The sequence below is a fragment of the Pteropus medius genome, unplaced genomic scaffold (assembly GCF_902729225.1).
Source record: "Pteropus medius unplaced genomic scaffold, Ma_sr-lr_union100, whole genome shotgun sequence".
NCBI classification, from domain to species: domain Eukaryota; kingdom Metazoa; phylum Chordata; class Mammalia; order Chiroptera; family Pteropodidae; genus Pteropus; species Pteropus medius.
In genome coordinates this window covers 14,877,850-14,895,032 of record NW_024342467.1, presented here as the reverse complement: position 1 = coordinate 14,895,032, position 17,183 = coordinate 14,877,850, and the positions used below count along the sequence as shown (strand labels likewise).

Below are 17,183 nucleotides of genomic sequence, written 5' to 3'. Positions count from 1 at the left end.
ACTCTCTCATTTCCAAAAAACTCTCCCAAACTTGTTCATCAGGTACATTCTTACAGTCACTCAACAATTATTTATTATATACCTACTATGTACCATGCCAACCACTGTTTTAGAAGCCGTAGATACAAAGATAAACAAAAAAAATAATAAGCTCTTGTGGAGCTTACCTTTGAGCAGGACATGTATCAATTTTTTGCCCATTTAGAGACTGACACTCTAAGAAAATTCAGCAAAATAAAGAGAGAGATGAAAGTGACAGTGATCTGGGAAGGTGTGGCCCCCACAAGAAAGTGCTGCAGCGCGAACAGGGAAATCTCAAATTTTTCATGTGTTCCAGCCACTCAGAGTGACAAAGACCCAGGAACTAATCTAATTCAGCCCAGCAAAGCAGAACTAGAAAAAAGCCTGCTAGACAACAGAGAAGAAAATTGGTTTGTGTCAGGGTGGTAAGTGCTGGGGAGAAAACCAAGGGAGGGTATGAGGGATAGGAACGCAGGGACGGGGAGTGGCAGTGGGGACAGAATAGTCAGAGGAGGCCTCCCTGCGGAGGTGACATGTGAGCAGAGTCCTGAAGGAAGTGAGGAAGTGAGCTGTGCAGTGTTCGGGGGAGAGCAGTCTGAGCTTGTGCGGGTCAGCCGCCACCTCCAGGCCCTGGAGTGACTCCGTGTGTGTTCTTTCAACTTAGTCATGGCCCAGTTGTTTCTTCCGACAGCATCGACGCAACGTATCTTTCTCCTTCTGTACACTAGAACCTTCTTTAATGCTGACTTCTCTATCCCTGGGAATTACGGGCGTCACAGACCAGCCTTCATGGTAGAAGGACTGCAGGAGAAAGGGAAAAAAATAATAAACTAGATGACACAGAGAGAAAATATAGTGGGTGGTTTATAAAAATGGTATCTCCGTTACACATATTCTAGAAAAATCACTAAATTAAAAATGAAAGAATAATCCAAAAAGCAGGGAGACCACAAGGTTACCTACAAAAGGGTACAAATCAGGCTTACCTCAGATTTGGCTTCTACAATAGTGAATTCTAGAAGACCATGAAGATATATCTGCAGACTTTGGGAGAAGGATCATGACATCAAAATTTCATGTGTGTGCGTGTGTGTGTGTATAATTGTATATGTCATTCTTAAGTATGTGACATCTCAGAACACAAATCATCCCTGTATCCTACTTCTGGAAATTACTAGAAAATATATTCAGATGACCAAGATGTAGGTAAAAATTAAGAAAGAGTAAGCGGTAGCTAAAAGGGCAGAGGATCCCTCACCTATTCAGGTCAAACTTGAAATCAAGAGCTCCAGCTGGGGGTCCAAGTGAAGGGGCAGAGCCTGGCCCTACTGCACTTTCTGCAGCAAGGCTCTCCTATGGTTTCACCATTTACTGTCCAGTGCCAGGAAATGGGCTTATTGAGCCACATCTCTCAACTTCCAGTTCAGAGGAAATCGTTAGCATGTTTAAAGGCCACTGACAACAGTACCGGAGAGTGTTCTTTTCCAGAACTTGCTAACAACGGCTACACCGGTTAGTCACTCTGTTTAAAAGGTGCTTTCCCTCACTCAAGAGCAGAATGACATAGTGCAACATGATGGGTTTTTTTCTTCTACCATGGGACATGAACGATGCCTTTCTGTGCCTTGAAAAGTCATACCGAGAGTCCTGAGTCATTGAGGTTTAATTGGGAAAGACTACAAAACCACCATGTAACCCAGATGATCTATCATTGATCCTCTTCATAATCTCTCTCTTGCAGAATCTGCAAATGTTTCTGCATTAACAAATCTTTAATCCAACATAATTGCAATTATGTTTAAAAAAAAAAAAGTATGAAAAAAGAATTATCAGGAAATGCACCCAAAGATAAAGTAAGGGATCATATGCCTGGGCAGTAGACCTCAAAGTGATATTTTTTTTTTCCTGCTTCATTGGGTTAGCAGATATTTTAAAATCAGATTAAAAAAAAAAAACAGTATATGCAATTTTATATATACTAACTAATTGCAACGATGTCAAATGTATGCATTAAAAGGAAAATACATCACAATGTATTTGTGTGACTATAGACAAATTTTTTTTCCTTATATTTATATTTATTTTTATTTTCTAAATTTCTAATAGAAGTAGGTATTACTGGAATGGAAAATTTTTGTCTTAAATTAAAAAAAGATGGTGGGTAGAGGTTGCTTAAAGAGAGCAGATGGTGGTTGTGTGGATGCCAAAAAAGTAATTTCTAATTATAAACAATTCTCATTTTCATCAAAACTGATCAGGCAGTTTCTACTTATACTTTTAGTAGAAGTCAATGTTTTTGTCTGGAAAGAGCAGAATTTCTTTTATATTTTAGGGTTGAAACTACTCATATGTAAGCTCTTCAAGAGCATTAGTAAAAATGGGTACTGAGCTAGTCAAACTTAAAAAAGGATTTTCTATAGTGCGGGGAGAGGAAGAAACCATCAGTAGCCTCAAGAGGGATTAAATGGTGAGATCTTTCTAGGTCTGGAGCAAATCCTGCCAGGTGCTTAAAGGAGTGCTGGCCTTTTGTGTAAACCCCAGCCCCCATACAACCTGGTCCAGTTTGGACACCAGCTCATTCCTTCAAATCCCTTAGACCTCAGATTTAAAGTTAGAAAGAAAGCCTTGTGCAGGTAGGATGTTCATCTGTCAAGTTCAAACATGGCATTGGGTCAACATTTGGGAGTTGAAAATCTACTGAATGTGCCCATCTTTACTGAAGGAGTAGAGATAACAGGAAGAAATAAGTAAAAGAGCAAAAATAAAAGCCAGAACCTTCCAGCTGAGTCATACAAAGAGCCCCTCCAAAGGGGAGTGAGTGTACTAGTTCCATTTCTTTAGTCTCTGGCCTGAGGACACCATTTTGCACCAGCTGGTGGCTTCCCCAACAAGAAGAGCACTCGAGACCAGTTTTCTTCTCCCGGAGCTCAAACCCCAATCAACTTGCAAATGAGGACTTTGCAGTTCAGGATCTTCTACCTTCCAGGATGGGTGACCGTCCAAGAAACCCCAACTTACAGCAAGATCTCAGTCCTACTGCCAATAGAACCATGCATCATGATCCAACGTGACAAAAGCACCTTTTCTAAAGTTCAAAGCCTTTGGTCTGAAGCAACACCAGTAGTCATCATAAAACTGGAAGGGCTTTGGTCCTTCCAGCCTCAACCCTTTGCTGGTTTTACATCTGCAAAATAATCTGGACCTCCTGGTCTTGCTGCTCCTATCCACTTCAGCTCCAGCTCTCCTGGCTTGTAATTCTTCGGGAAGAAAAATCATGTCCAGATTCATAGTAGTCTAAATCTATATTTGGAACAAGGAAGCGTTTCCTAATAGAAAAAAATCTGCTAAGATTTTATCTCACTAACAATTTTATCTCACTTTAATTTTACTCTGCCGATCAATTTTGCTTTATTGTCTTAATGCTTTCCATTTCTGAAAGAAAGTTTGCTTTTCCGTTCAATTACCAAAAGGCCCCTTAAAGAGACTTCTCCAAAACAGCGTATTCTCAGAGCAGAAACCAAGGCACACTTTCTCCAGGAACCTATGGTGCTTTTTAAAAATGCAGATTCCCTGGGGCCTGCCCAAGATCTTCTGAATCAGAATTCCTTAGGAATGGGGCCCAGATTTTGCATTTAAAAACGAGTTTCCTGAGTAAAGAATATATGGACTTATAATATGTTTGCAGTCGATATGTGCTGAATAAACTAACATAAAAAAAGGGGATTTCCTGAATGATTCTAATGCAAATTAAGTATTTTAAAAAAACCCACAGCTTTACTCTAGAAAAATACACAGAAGTAAAAAAAAAAAAAAAAACTGGTCTACTCTTCCCACTCTATCTTCCATATTTTCCAACTAGTATTCCAAATTATTGGAGTTCAAAGTCAGCTCAAGAACCCTGTTGTATCCCATTGTAGTACAGATGGGAAAAGAGATAGACGAAGAATTGCTCTTATGCAGAATTTACAACCACCTTTGTGATCTTACTTCAAAGGCATAACGACAATAGCCAATATTTATTGAGCAATGACAGTGGTCCATGTACTTTATAGACATTATTTATCATACTTAATCCACACTCTAAGTAGATCAGACCTTATAAAATAGATATTCTCTCATAAAACAGATGCCATTATCCCCATTTTGTTCCTGAAGAAACTGAAACTCACAAAGAATTTGAATCCCGGTGTGTTTTGCCCTCCAAAATTTGGGCTTTTCCGGCTGTGTGACCTGATGCCGGCACCAACCCCAAATAACTTTTGTTACTAGTTTTCTTTTGTTCGGCCCAAATATGTTCTATAGGCTTACCAATGCCCTAAATTACTTATTTAGTGCTATCTCTTTGACGTAAAGCTTTGTTTTCCTGCTAAAATTCACATCTCTGGGCATTAATATCAGATTGGTTACGGAAAACCTTTTGATGAGGAAAGGGTGGCAAACATGTGAGTTTGGATGCAGACGGTGGGAGAGAGGCTTCTCCCCGAGCAGAGGAGAGGGCACCACTGATAAGTGGCTGTTACCCTCACAAATTTACCTGAGACCAGTTTGCAGCAGAAGCCAACGCCAACCTCTTCGGTTCTAGGGTCACTGACACCAGTCCTGTTTTGCCAAAAGCTGAGCTTTTCAGAGGCTCTCTATGTACTGCGGACATATGAAAATGGGAGCTGCTCATCAGTTGGAGAGAGACCGAGGGTACGGTCGATATCAATTAAAATAGGTATGTTGGTTATTTATGCTACTTCTACGTTGTTCTCTGCTATAAAAATGGATGCATTTGGGTTGGGATGCGATCTATCAAATCACTTTTTTGAGCTTTTCCTTAAAAGTTAATCCGGGGTACAGTTGGAGTCCGGGGCCGGGGCGATGCTCCCAGCCACAGTCTCAGGGGAGAACAGGAAGGCCAGCGAGGACACCAAAGGAGCGCGCAGATGCGTTCCTCGAGGAGGCGAGCCCACGGTCATTACCATCCCCGAGGAAACTGCTTCAACAGGAGCTGTTGAAGTACTAAGAATACTTCTTGCTGGCTATCATTTATGGATGTCAGGTGGCTGCCCCACCCAACAGGACTGAAGCCATGTGGGAAGATTATATAACCTGCTTAAAAGATCAAGATCTCCTATCTCCTGCAGCACTTGAGGCCCAGTCTTGCTACCTCTTAAGAAGCCTGCTCTTTTTAGATCTTTGCTTTTGATTTTAGATGACAACTTTTATTACCAAAGCATGAGATACAAAGTCTAACGACTGGCTCAAAAATATTCATTAGGCTTTTGCCAGCTCCTTTTAGATTGTTCTCTCCAGACCTGTTTACAGAGGAATGGGCACAGACCCTGGCCACTGCCTGCGGAGACCATCCACCTGATGGGAAGAAAGATAGAAGAGCTCAACCCTGAGAAAAATGCTTGGGAACACAACAGCCTCACAATTCAGCATGTTCTGAGGCCAGCCCAGAGTTGACTATTTATTGCTTACCACTTTGGAAAATCCAGTAAAATATGTTGAGGACAATGTGGAACAAAAGGAAACAGACTGAACTATTTGTTCAACTAACATTCTTCATCAAGCTGATCAGACACTCCAAAGAACTGTCTCTTAGGCAATGAAGGAAGCGAAAGATGAACAAGTGCTTCCTTACAACTTGAAGCTTCTAGCAGAAGATCTTAACAAGCTCAAAGCGGAGCTTTTGGAAGACCTATCACAAAGAAACAAAATATCCGTGCTTTCAACAAACCTTTGACATATCAGATGTTATTTCTTTTTTTCATTATGAGAAAGATAACATTGTGAGGAAGTATTTTCCAAAGCAGTGTTAAAACTTCTGAATTTCCAATCAAATGTCTGGTTTTGGTTAAGATTTTGTAAACTAATTACAACAATTTTTGTATTACTAGATGTTCTCTAGGCCCATGATCTAAATTGCCAAAGACTTATATTTTATAAAAATCAGTCATAAAAGATCCATTTGTTGTAACAGAAATTACTTCAGTCTATCACTTGTCAGATGTGACACGGATAATCAAGCATCAAAGGCAGCCTTCAACATTTATGTGCCAGAATGCTTAGGGCAGGGCTGGGAGGGGCAGGAGTCACGATGCATGGTTCTTAAATAAAGCGAAGAAACAAGAAAGGAGACAAAAAAAAGAAAAATGTTAATCCAGCACCAGGCCCTTCATTGTTCAAAAAGGAAGTGACCCCAGAGAGGTTAATATCTTTTCATTTCATTTCATTTCATTTCATTATTTCCACTGGAGTATGGTTCTTAATTGCAAGCTCCGTGAGGTCAGGAATGGTGACTGTCTGGTTCACTGCATTCTCTCTGGCGCCTAGAGCTGTACCCAGAACAGAGAAGGTACTCAGTAAGCGTCTGTGATGAATGTTGAACTTGAAGCCTTTCAGAAAACCTCATGTTGGCTTTGTTACAGTGACTTCATATTTTCTAATCTTTCACCAAACAATAGATTAAATGTTGTAACAATTGCTTGAGTTGTTAAATATCTGAGCCCATATGTAAGATTTCAAACATTCTTTTTTGCCATTAAAGATCTGACTAGAATAGTGGAACGAAACAGAAAATATGATAGATGAGAAAGCTGTCGAAGAATCAAATAAGTGCAAACTCAAAAATATCACAACGATGTTTGTTGCTATTTTTCTTTCCTTTTGTTCCAGAATGATATTACGTTGTTCTAGGAGCAATGAATCATTTGTCATGTGCATTACACTCTCCTCCAAATAAAATAGCTGTGGAGAGTGGATTTATAGACGAAAGTCTTTGTGAGTCTAAAGACATGCTAGAATAATATATTAAAACTGGTGATGAATAGCAGTTATAGGAATGTTTCGCTTAAATTTTAAAGTCTAAAATAATCAATCTTTAGGTTGCTACAAGTTTGTTCTTATGGATCATAAATATGGAAAAACATATTATTCCTTTATTTAGGTAGGGCTGTCATTAAAGTAAAATGGCTGTTTTGTTTCAAAAGTATATACTATTTAGAACTATTGGATATGGTTATAAGCAATCTATTTATTGTGGTTTATGCTAGTCATGGATACTTCCATATTAGAATGAGAGAATTATAGAATAATAAAGTTAGAAAAGACCTCAAAAGATCATAAGTTATGGGCTTTGTTGATGTAACTATTATGGGCTAGGCCACATGGTAAAAAGTCTTTAAAAATATCCATGCCCTCTGACCCAGTGATTCTACTTCAAGGAATTTATCAGAAATGTGTATTAAAAAAATATACACAAATATGTATATACCGTATCCATATTTATAATAGCATGAAATTGGAAATAGCCTAGATGTGCAACAGTGGAAGATTAGTAAAATACTTTATGGATTCTCTAATAATTTGCAACCACGGAAGTCATATTTGTTGACATGGAAAATATCCACCGTCTATTGTCAAGTGACCAAAAACTGAGACGGAGACAGAGTACGGCTGGTAGGATGCTGCTGTGGTGAGCGCAGAGCCGTGCTATGTTGCGTGTGCCTGCTCATGGAGTGCACATACCCACGGAAGGAGAATGACGTAAACGTTAATCTCGTGTTGGGATTGGCTATTTCTTGTGCCTCATACCCCCTTAGTCAGCCTAATAGGCTTTGCTGTCGAAACAAGGTGAACTGGTGTAAACTGACGGCACGTCGCTGCTGCTGAGAGGGTTTTCTCAACTTCGTGAGGCATCTGCAGGAACCTTCTCAGCCTTCTGAGGTCCGCGCACATGTGGAAGAAGAGGGTATTCACGCCCCATGAGGTGACCCTTGACCAAGGTGGGAGGGGTCCAGTGGATAAATATTTCAAGTGGTGTGCTGGCAAATGTTTAACATCTAGCTTTTTAACAAAAGGAGCCCTGATCTGTAGCATTCACCGATTTCCACAGTGTAAGTACTCCCACCGCAGTTGATTTCAAGCCACCAGTTGGATGTCACTGAACACAGTGTTAGCAAGAGGTGTACACAACAGATTATGTCAAGCTGGGACAAGCAGGCCACTCATCTCTTCAATCTCTTAAGTGGACAACCTGAAGCACATTCCATGCATCTTTTCTCCTCAGCGATAGCCAGTGAGAAGGAGCCCTCTTTGCCCTGAGCGGTGAACAATTTGATAACCCACCTTTGAATTTCCCCTCCACCCTTCCCTATTTCCCTCTGTCCAGTCCTCTTGCCGCCTGGGATCACTTCCCATAAAAACAACTCGCAGGAGAACGGTATCTAAGGCTTTTTCTGGGGAAATCCAAAGAAAGAAGTTATTTTGAGATATGACGATTCAGGGTAATTTGGATTTTTTTAATTTGTGCTTTTCAATATCCTCAGTTTCTCATATCAGACATGTCACTTATGTAATTTAAAGGAAAATAAGTGTTATTTAAAATTGTTGGTAAATTCTATATATCATAATAGAACCTCTGGTAAGTTGGAAAGCATTATACATTTTAGGAATATTTTACTGCCTCCACAGCCACATTCGTTCTTCTCCATGCCCGTCTTCCGATAATGAGACATGACTGGTCCTTAGAAAGGGGAAAGAAAAAAGGATGTGAGCAGAAATGCAAGAATTAATAGAAAAGATAAACTTTCTTCATTTTTCTCATCGGCTTATTTTTTCTTTAATCCCACCAAGGGTCGCATATAAGTATTCATTAAAGGATAATGAAAATAATTACAAATGAGAAAATTATGATTCACAACATTTAATGATGAGAAAAAGAATGTTAGCATACCATTCATATTAGAAAGATAATCATTAGATATAAATGAGTTTTCAAAACTTGTCAGTTGACAAGGAAGAGATAACATTATCATTATTTTCAAGAAATATTTCATTCTGAGGAAACCTTTGCGGAAAAAAAAATCTTATAGTTAAAAGAGAATTCAGTTAAGCATCCAGATGCAAAAGCAAAGTATAAAAATCCATGTTAGAAATGGTGAGGGAAATATATAACATAACAAATTATCTGTTCACAAAATGGAAAAAAAAAAAAAAACACCAACAAGAAATGTGTAGAACCCATATATAGAAAACTGCAAAATTTTACTGAGAAATATGAGTCTTAGAAAAATGGAGGGACTATCAGGTGAAGGGACTTGGAGTCCTTACTCCATGAGCTCCCAACAGTCACCCTGCAAGAGCCTCAGAGAATCTTTTCGGCTTGCTTCTCTCCCATTTGCTCTGTCTGGAGTTCCCAGCTATGTATTTGTGTGATATACACGTACATACACACGTATATGCACACACGCACAAATACATACACGTGTATATATAAAACCATACCTATGGAAAGAAATATACTCAAAAGTTTAAAAAATTCTATACACAGTAGACTTGTAGTGACATTATTTTCTTTACAATTTTTCCATTTTCTACAATAAGGCTGTATTATATATTACTTCTAGAATCAGAAAAGAAGGATTTGTACTCAGATTCAAACAGGATAAGACACTTTTAGCTCCTCAGGTACTTAGACCTAAATTTTCCCATCAAGCCTGTATTGCTGCCCACCTAGCGGCTGTCATCAAAATTCAGTCGCCAAGTGTGAGGCGCTTTGGGGCCTGGTTTTATAAATCCAACCTATTTCAGTGACAGCGCTTGTCACAACAGGGAAGCTTCAAAGCGACATAGCTGAAATGAGAGTATGATGTAGCAATATCTTGGAGTTCAAGGGGTATTAAGACATGATTTTGATGACATAGAGTGTGGCTCTTCTCTTGGGCAACTGATTTATCAGGTGCTGGCTTTTATTTCCTCTTCTTAGACCTTGAAGAAGCTCAGAGTGAAAATTTTGTATCACATTTTTTCCAACTCCCTAAGACCTTTAAATATATGTTTTGGGAATTACTTTATGTACTTGTTCATCCTTTCTCTTTGACCTGATTATCTTATTTTATTTTGGCATCATTCTACTGCTTTTCTATCTCTATAGAATCTGCTTGAAATCATTTTTGAAAGAGAAAAGAAACAAAAGTTAACAAACTAAATAGAATCAGGAACATGCTGTGTTCACTCAGGGCTTTCCCAAGTCTCTGTGAGCTCCCTTAGCAGCACAGCTTGGTGCAGATGAAAGAATTAAATGGAAAGGGGAAGATAAGCTTCTGCAGCACCCTGCTCACAGGCCGGGCCTGAGTCAAGCCGCTCAGCTTCCCTGGACCTCCGCCTATGGAGAGTTCGCTTTCTTCCCCAAATTCTTTTGTCCTGCTTTCCGTAACTCATAAGAGCCACACATGTTACCTGACATAAAATTAGTATATACAATGAGGGCCACCCTTTAACAAACATTTCATGAGGACCTGGAATGTGTTTATAGAGCAGTGTGTTATATTAAAATCTTTGTATTCTTTACCCTGAAACCCAACTTCTGTGAGCTAATTCTAGAGAATTTCTTTTAAGACCCACTATCAAGATATTTAAAGCAGTGTCATTTATAATGACAAAAAAAAAATTTGATACATTAATATTCAACTCTAAGAAACCAGGATAAGTAGTTTCTCCAATGTAATTTAAAAATTATAAATATTAAGATGATGTAGAAATATGGAAAAGAATATATAATAAAAATAAAAGGAAGTATAAAGCAAAAATTGTTTTGACGTGACTGCACGGTAATTTAAATGGCTGAATTTGAAGTACAGTTATAAGAATACTTTTGAATAACTTTTGACAAAAAAGCCAAAAACATACAGTGGAGAAAGGAAAGCCTCTTCAATAAATGATGCTGGGAAAACTGGAAAGTCACATGCAAAAGAATGAAACTAGACTGTGTCTATCACCGCACGCTAAAATTAACTCAAAATGGATTAAGAACCTGAATATCAGACCTGAAACAATAAAATGCATAGAAGAAAACATAGGAGCTAAACTCAAATACGTTGGACTTAAAGAGGATTTTATTAATTTGACCTCAAAAGCAAGGGAAGTACAAGCTAAAATAAATGAATAGGGCTACATCAAACTAAAAAGCTTCTGCTCGGCAAAAGACATCGTCAACAAGGTAAAGAGACAACCATCCAAATGGGAAAATATATTTGCAAGCAACACCTCCAATAAGGGCCTAATATCCAAAATTTGCAAAGAACTCATACAACTCAATAACAACAACAACAAAAATAATCCAATCAAAAAATGAGCAGAGGACCTGAACAGATATTTCTCCCTAGAGGACATACAAATGACCAAAAAACATTTGAAAAGATGCTCAACATCACTAGCTATTAGGGAAATGCAAATTAAAACCACAATGAGACACCATTTCACACCTGTTAGAATAGCTGTAATCAACAAGACAAGTAATAGCAAATATTGGAGAGGATCCGGAGAAGAAGGACCCCTCACACACAGCTGGTGGGACTGCAAATTGGTACAGCCACTATGGAAAACAGTATGGAGGTTCCTCAAAAAACTAAGAATTGATCTACCACAGAATCCAGCAATCTCTCTACTGAGTATTTACCCCAAAGACTGGAAAACTCATATCCGAAAAAATATTTGCACACTGATGTTCATAGCAGCATTATTCACAGTGACCAGGACATGGAAGCAAATGAAGGGTCCAATGATAGATGATGGCTAAAGAAGCTGTGGTACATATATACAATGGAATATTACTCAGCCATAAGAAGAGATGAAATACTGCTATTTGCGACAACATGGATGGACCTTGAGATAATCATGCTAAGTGAAATAAGCCAGACAGAAAAAGTTGAAAGCCACATGATATCACTTACATGTGGGATATAAACCTAAAAGCAACAAATGAACAGGACAAACAAACAGAGACACTTGGACATGGACTATAGACTAGCGGTTACCAGAGGGTAGGAGGTGGGGAGGAGGGGGGAGGTAGACGGGTTAAAGGGGGTCAAATATAGGGGGGGAGAGGGAGGGTGAAGTGGATAAAGGGGATCATATATATGGCAGCTGAAGGAAACTGGACTTTGGGTAGTAAACACACAATAGAATATACAGATGTCAAATTATAATGTTCACCTGAAAATTATATAATTGTATTAACTAATGTTACCCCAATAAACTTAATTAAAAAAAATTTTTAAAGAATATTTTTGAGGTCTGGCAAGTAGGAAGGAATTAAATAATTATTATTAATATCAAATTATTAGTTGCTTTTTTGAAACTTTAATTTCAAAACTTTGGATAGACTTTAACATATGCAAATATTAGTACTCATAAATGTTTTCAAACCATAAATTCCTCATCAATGGATATAATAATCATTTCAGAAAATGACAAGATAAATTATTGCCTCGTGAAAAACTCTGGACAACTTTCATTACAGTTTTAACAGTTTTCAGTCTTATTTTGGTTTTAGCAAGACTGAGTTTTTCCCAAGAGTTCATTTGTTTCTGCTGCTTATTCTTTATTGCTTATTCTTTACTGTAATTCTATGTTTGTGGCAAAATAATTATTTCCATAGCAACCAACTGGGATGTCTCAAGGAGAGGATTATGCCTTCAGGAAAGAAATAAACAATGGGAGCAGATGAATAATGAAAATAAGCATGACTCTTATTCTCAATAAGAATAGAAGAATTATTAGGATGAGACAGTATGCTATATAGGTCTTTCAGAATTATTTCAGCCTTAAAGAAAACTACTTCAGCTCAGTTTTCCAGGAGATCTCAATTACTCTAAGAGATGGCTACTCCTATTCTACAGACCACTGTAAGCAAGAAAGAGGTGTTGGTGGGGAAGCCTGATAATGTCTCCACAATAGTCAATAGTCAATAGATAAAGCAGACAGTAGTATCCACTCTTGTGTATTAGACAGAAATGTATAGGTATATGTAAGTACCCTACAGGGGCATAGCTGAACTACTTTTTTTTTTTAATTTACATTTTTCCCAGAACAAAAGGAAATCATGAAGAGTAACACAGAGAAGAATAAGTGAGTCGAAGACTTTGTTTAAATGAATCAAGGATTAATTTTTCTTATTAAAAACATTCAGGATAAATAAAACAAGTATTACATAATAAAGTGATGAATAACAAGACATGTTGGCAACCCTAAATGTATAGTACTTCAATTTATAGTGATTTGCATATTGTATAATTTGCCCTTTCAGCTCTCTGCGACATATGACAGCTATGTTGTCAGTTACCTCAGACAGCTGGCCAACATGCAGACTACCAGTTCTGATGAAAGACAAACCAATAGAAGACCAGGAAATGTTTTGTTTTATTATTTTTTAAAATTAATTTATTTATTTTAATTAGTTTCAAGTATACAGTGGTTAGACCTCTATACAGTTCATAAAACGATCTCCCCATTTGCCCCCTCTCTCCCCTGCCCCTCCAACTAGCCAATGCTAACTGCATTCCCTATGCAGTGCTCCCCATCCCCGTGACCATCCATCAACTACTAATTTATATTTCTTTAACCCTTCATCCCATTCTCCCAGCCCCCCAACCCCCCTCTCCTCTGTCCATCACCAAATTGTCCACTGTATTTGTGAGTCTGTTTTTTATTAGTTTGTTCTTTTTGTTCCTTAGATTCCTCATATAAGTGAAATCGTATGGTATTTATCATTCTCTGTCTGACTTATTTCACTCAGCATAATAACCTCTAGGTCCATCCATGTCATTGCGAATGGTAGGATTTCATTTTTTTTAATGGCTGAGTAATAGTCCATTGTGTATATGAACCGTAATTTCTTTATCGTCTGTTGATGAGATTTAGGTTGCTTCCATATCTTCGCTATTGTAAATTGTGCTGCCACTAATATTGGAGTGCATAGATCTTTACGAATAATTGTTTTGGGTTTTTTTGGATAAATACCCAGAAGTGAAATTGCTGGGTCAAAAGATATATACATTTTTAATTTTTTGAGAAATCTTCATACTGTTTTCCATAACAGCTGTACCAATTCGCAATCCTACCAACAATGTATGAGGGTTCCCTTTTCTCCACAATCTCGCCAACACTTGTTGTTTTTTGATTTGTTAATCATAGCCATTCTGACAGGTGTGAGGTGATACCTCATTGTGGTTTTAATTTGCATTTCTCTGATGATTAGCAACCTTGAGCATCTTTTCATATGTCTATTAACCATCTGTATTTCCTCTATGGAGGAAATTGGATTGTTTTGGATTTTTGTTGTTTTTAATTTTTCTATTGTATAATTTTTATGTGGTAAAATATATATATCTGAAGTGTACAACTCTAGGAGTTTGACAAATGTGTGTGTTCATATAATCAATACCCAAATCAAGATGGACATTTCCGTCTCTCCAGAAAGTTCCTTCTTGCCCCCATCCTCTGCTCTCACCCCTACTGAGACAATTGCTATTCAGATTGTTTTCACCTTAGATGAATTTTGCCTCTTCAAAAACATCATATAAACTGAATCATACAGTATATATTCTTTTGTGTCTAGCTTCTTTTGCTCAATAAGTTCTTGAGATTCATATCCACAGTTGCATATATCAGCAATTCCTTCCTTTTCATTTCTGGATAGTATTCCATTGTATAAATAGGTCATTTTAATGTGTGCATAATGATTGATCATTTGTGACCAGTCTATACAGTATAAATTATAAGTCACAAGCCAGCCTGCTTGTATGACCTACACTTCTTCTCTCATCCAATTTTCAATATTTTACATTCCTAAGCATTACAATGATGTTGGAACTCTATAATTTGGACTGATAGAGAAAAGCCAAAATGAGAGGATTTCTTTTAGAGCAATGAGTTGCATTACTTTCATATTTATACACAAACTGCTCGCTTCCCTCTATGCAAAGCAGAGATTTGCTTTTCAAGACTGCTCTAATGAATCTAGAAGAATTTTAAGTAGCACATTTTAATTTACCATAGAGCAAATTTTGTGGAGCGAACTTTGATTCAGAAGGCCATCCCTCTGGCCCCCTTTCAGCGTCCCCTTCTCCCTTCTCTGGGCTCTTTACCTCATGCCCTCCCCAGGATGACTGGCCCAGCTCCAGTCTCGCATGGCCTTGATCACAGCTGGCTATGACAGATGGAAATGTTTCTAATAAGTTAATTCTAGGGGATAGATAATGAGGGCTTAAGGGGGTTTCCCTGCCAGAGGGAATTTACATTTAAAATGGGAATTATTGGAAAGCAATGCCCAGTATGTGGAAGGTAATCAATAAACATTATCACCATTCCCTTGAAGAACCAGTTATGAAATTTTAAAAGTAACATTAGACGGAGGGTAAGGAAGATACTTTTAAAACTAGAGAGATGTCATGGCGTCCTTTGGACTCCACTGATAATGTCATCGTGGAACTGCCATGACCATCTTGCTGTCGCATAAAGACAAGCAGAAAAGTGGACTAAGACATAAAGGAGTGGCCTGCAAAATCATCCAATCCCTGGGTTGAGACATCCCTCGGACATTCTTTTCTAAAGCCTGTTACAGCTATGTGTGGTCCTTCACAAACAGAAAGAACAATATTTTGAAATACTAACTATGCTTCTTCTTTCCCCAATATTTCAAGCTACCCGTATATATCCCTTCATTCAGGTGACAGAGGTTTTGTGTGTGTGTGTGTGTGTGTGCACGCATGTGTGTGCACACGCATGAGTGCACCGTCAGAGTAGGGTTGCCATGACAGAAATGGAGCGATAGAAAAGACTGACTTTCAAAATAGACTTCAGCATTTTTTGAGTTTCAGTAGCCTGGATTATCAGAATCAAAATCAACGTCCTTAAGGACGACAAGCATAAATTTTATACTATTATCCACAGATTTTGGGGGAAAAAAATACTTTCCAAAGGGGATACAGACCCTTCGAACTGGGATAGGAGGAGGAAGAAAGGCAGACACTGATGGGTGTTCCAAAGAAGGTGTCAGATAGGTAGAAAAGTTTGGGAATCCGAGCACTCAATGGCTGTGTCTCACTCCTAAGGTGGGACTCACAGAAGCAGCAAACCTTACAGCGATCTCCCACACTGGCGTGGTAGAACATCAGCCGTAGACAAAGGACAGCCTGTCTGGGCAGAGAGAGCCTGAGGCAGCCTCACTCCCTGTTTCAGGAGAAAGCCTTTGATTTACCCTGGAAGTCATGAGGGGAATTACCTGGATGCCATGTAGTCTCTAAGTATACTATTAGGCAGGAAGGATCAGAGACCAAATTAAGATGTTAAAAAAAAAAAAAATCACAGGATTGATTAAATAAATTTAAAACACACAGCAAGAAACAAAGAGAAAGAGATGGGGTAGGTAACATACTTAGGAAAGGATATAAGCAAGGTGGAGGGACCGAACTACCCCAAAGCTGGATATGCGGTGCTCATAGATACGCCTCTCCCTGCTGACAGTGTAGCTATAAGAATCAAAGATGAGGTTTGAGCAAAGAGGCCCAAGACACAGAAGATCCCTGGAACCAACACAAGCATGGGTGTCATAAGAGAGACATAGGAGTGTGTACATTTGGCCAGAGTTGTTGCTTACGAGTTAGCCCGATGAGCAGCTGTAGACTTTGTCTGCTGGAGGGTATTTGGGGCCAGAATGGGTGTCACCAATGGGTGGCTTATTTAAGTCCTCATGAATACTGAGCGCTTTATACGCCTCCTGCGCATTAGTGTTTCATGAAGATTAGATGCCTCTGGTCTCTCATGTATATTTAGTGCTTCGTGAAAATGAGATGTCTCTTCGTTCTTCCATTTCTTCCTATCTATGTTTAGTACACATAGATCCCTACTTACTTTATCTATGTTTAACATGCTTAACAAGTTACTAACTTGCTTATCTATATCTAACACATTTTATGAGCGCTACCATCCCATTTCTGTCTCTCTGTAGCAGAATTGAATATTTCAAATATTAGAGCAAATGCATATTCACCCATCACATCCAACACACACACACACACACACATACACCCCGCCAGGTCACAAATAATACTTATGGGCTGACCAATCAACCAGAAGATACAGAACTTGAGAGAGAAATGACCAGAAACCAAATAAGCACTCAGGCTCTAAGACATTTCAGCAAATGACTGCTGGAAGACTGAGCATTGGAGAGCTTCAAGGAGCATCTAAGGATGCAACTGAGGAGTTAAATAGGGGATCTCCTGAACTGACTCAGAATTCCTTGCTCTAAGTTTGTGCAGCTTTGACTATGTTTTCCACCTCTGGGAAGAAGCGGGGCTCTGGGCCTGTGTTATCCAATGGTAGATGTC

General features: G+C 38.5%; 1 pseudogene; it reads left to right on the top strand.

Moving 5' to 3' along the window:
• The first annotated feature begins 4,789 nt into the window (after positions 1-4,789).
• LOC120602152 (L-seryl-tRNA(Sec) kinase-like) lies at positions 4,790-5,831 on the top strand (annotated as a pseudogene).
• The last annotated feature ends 11,352 nt before the right edge of the window (positions 5,832-17,183 follow it).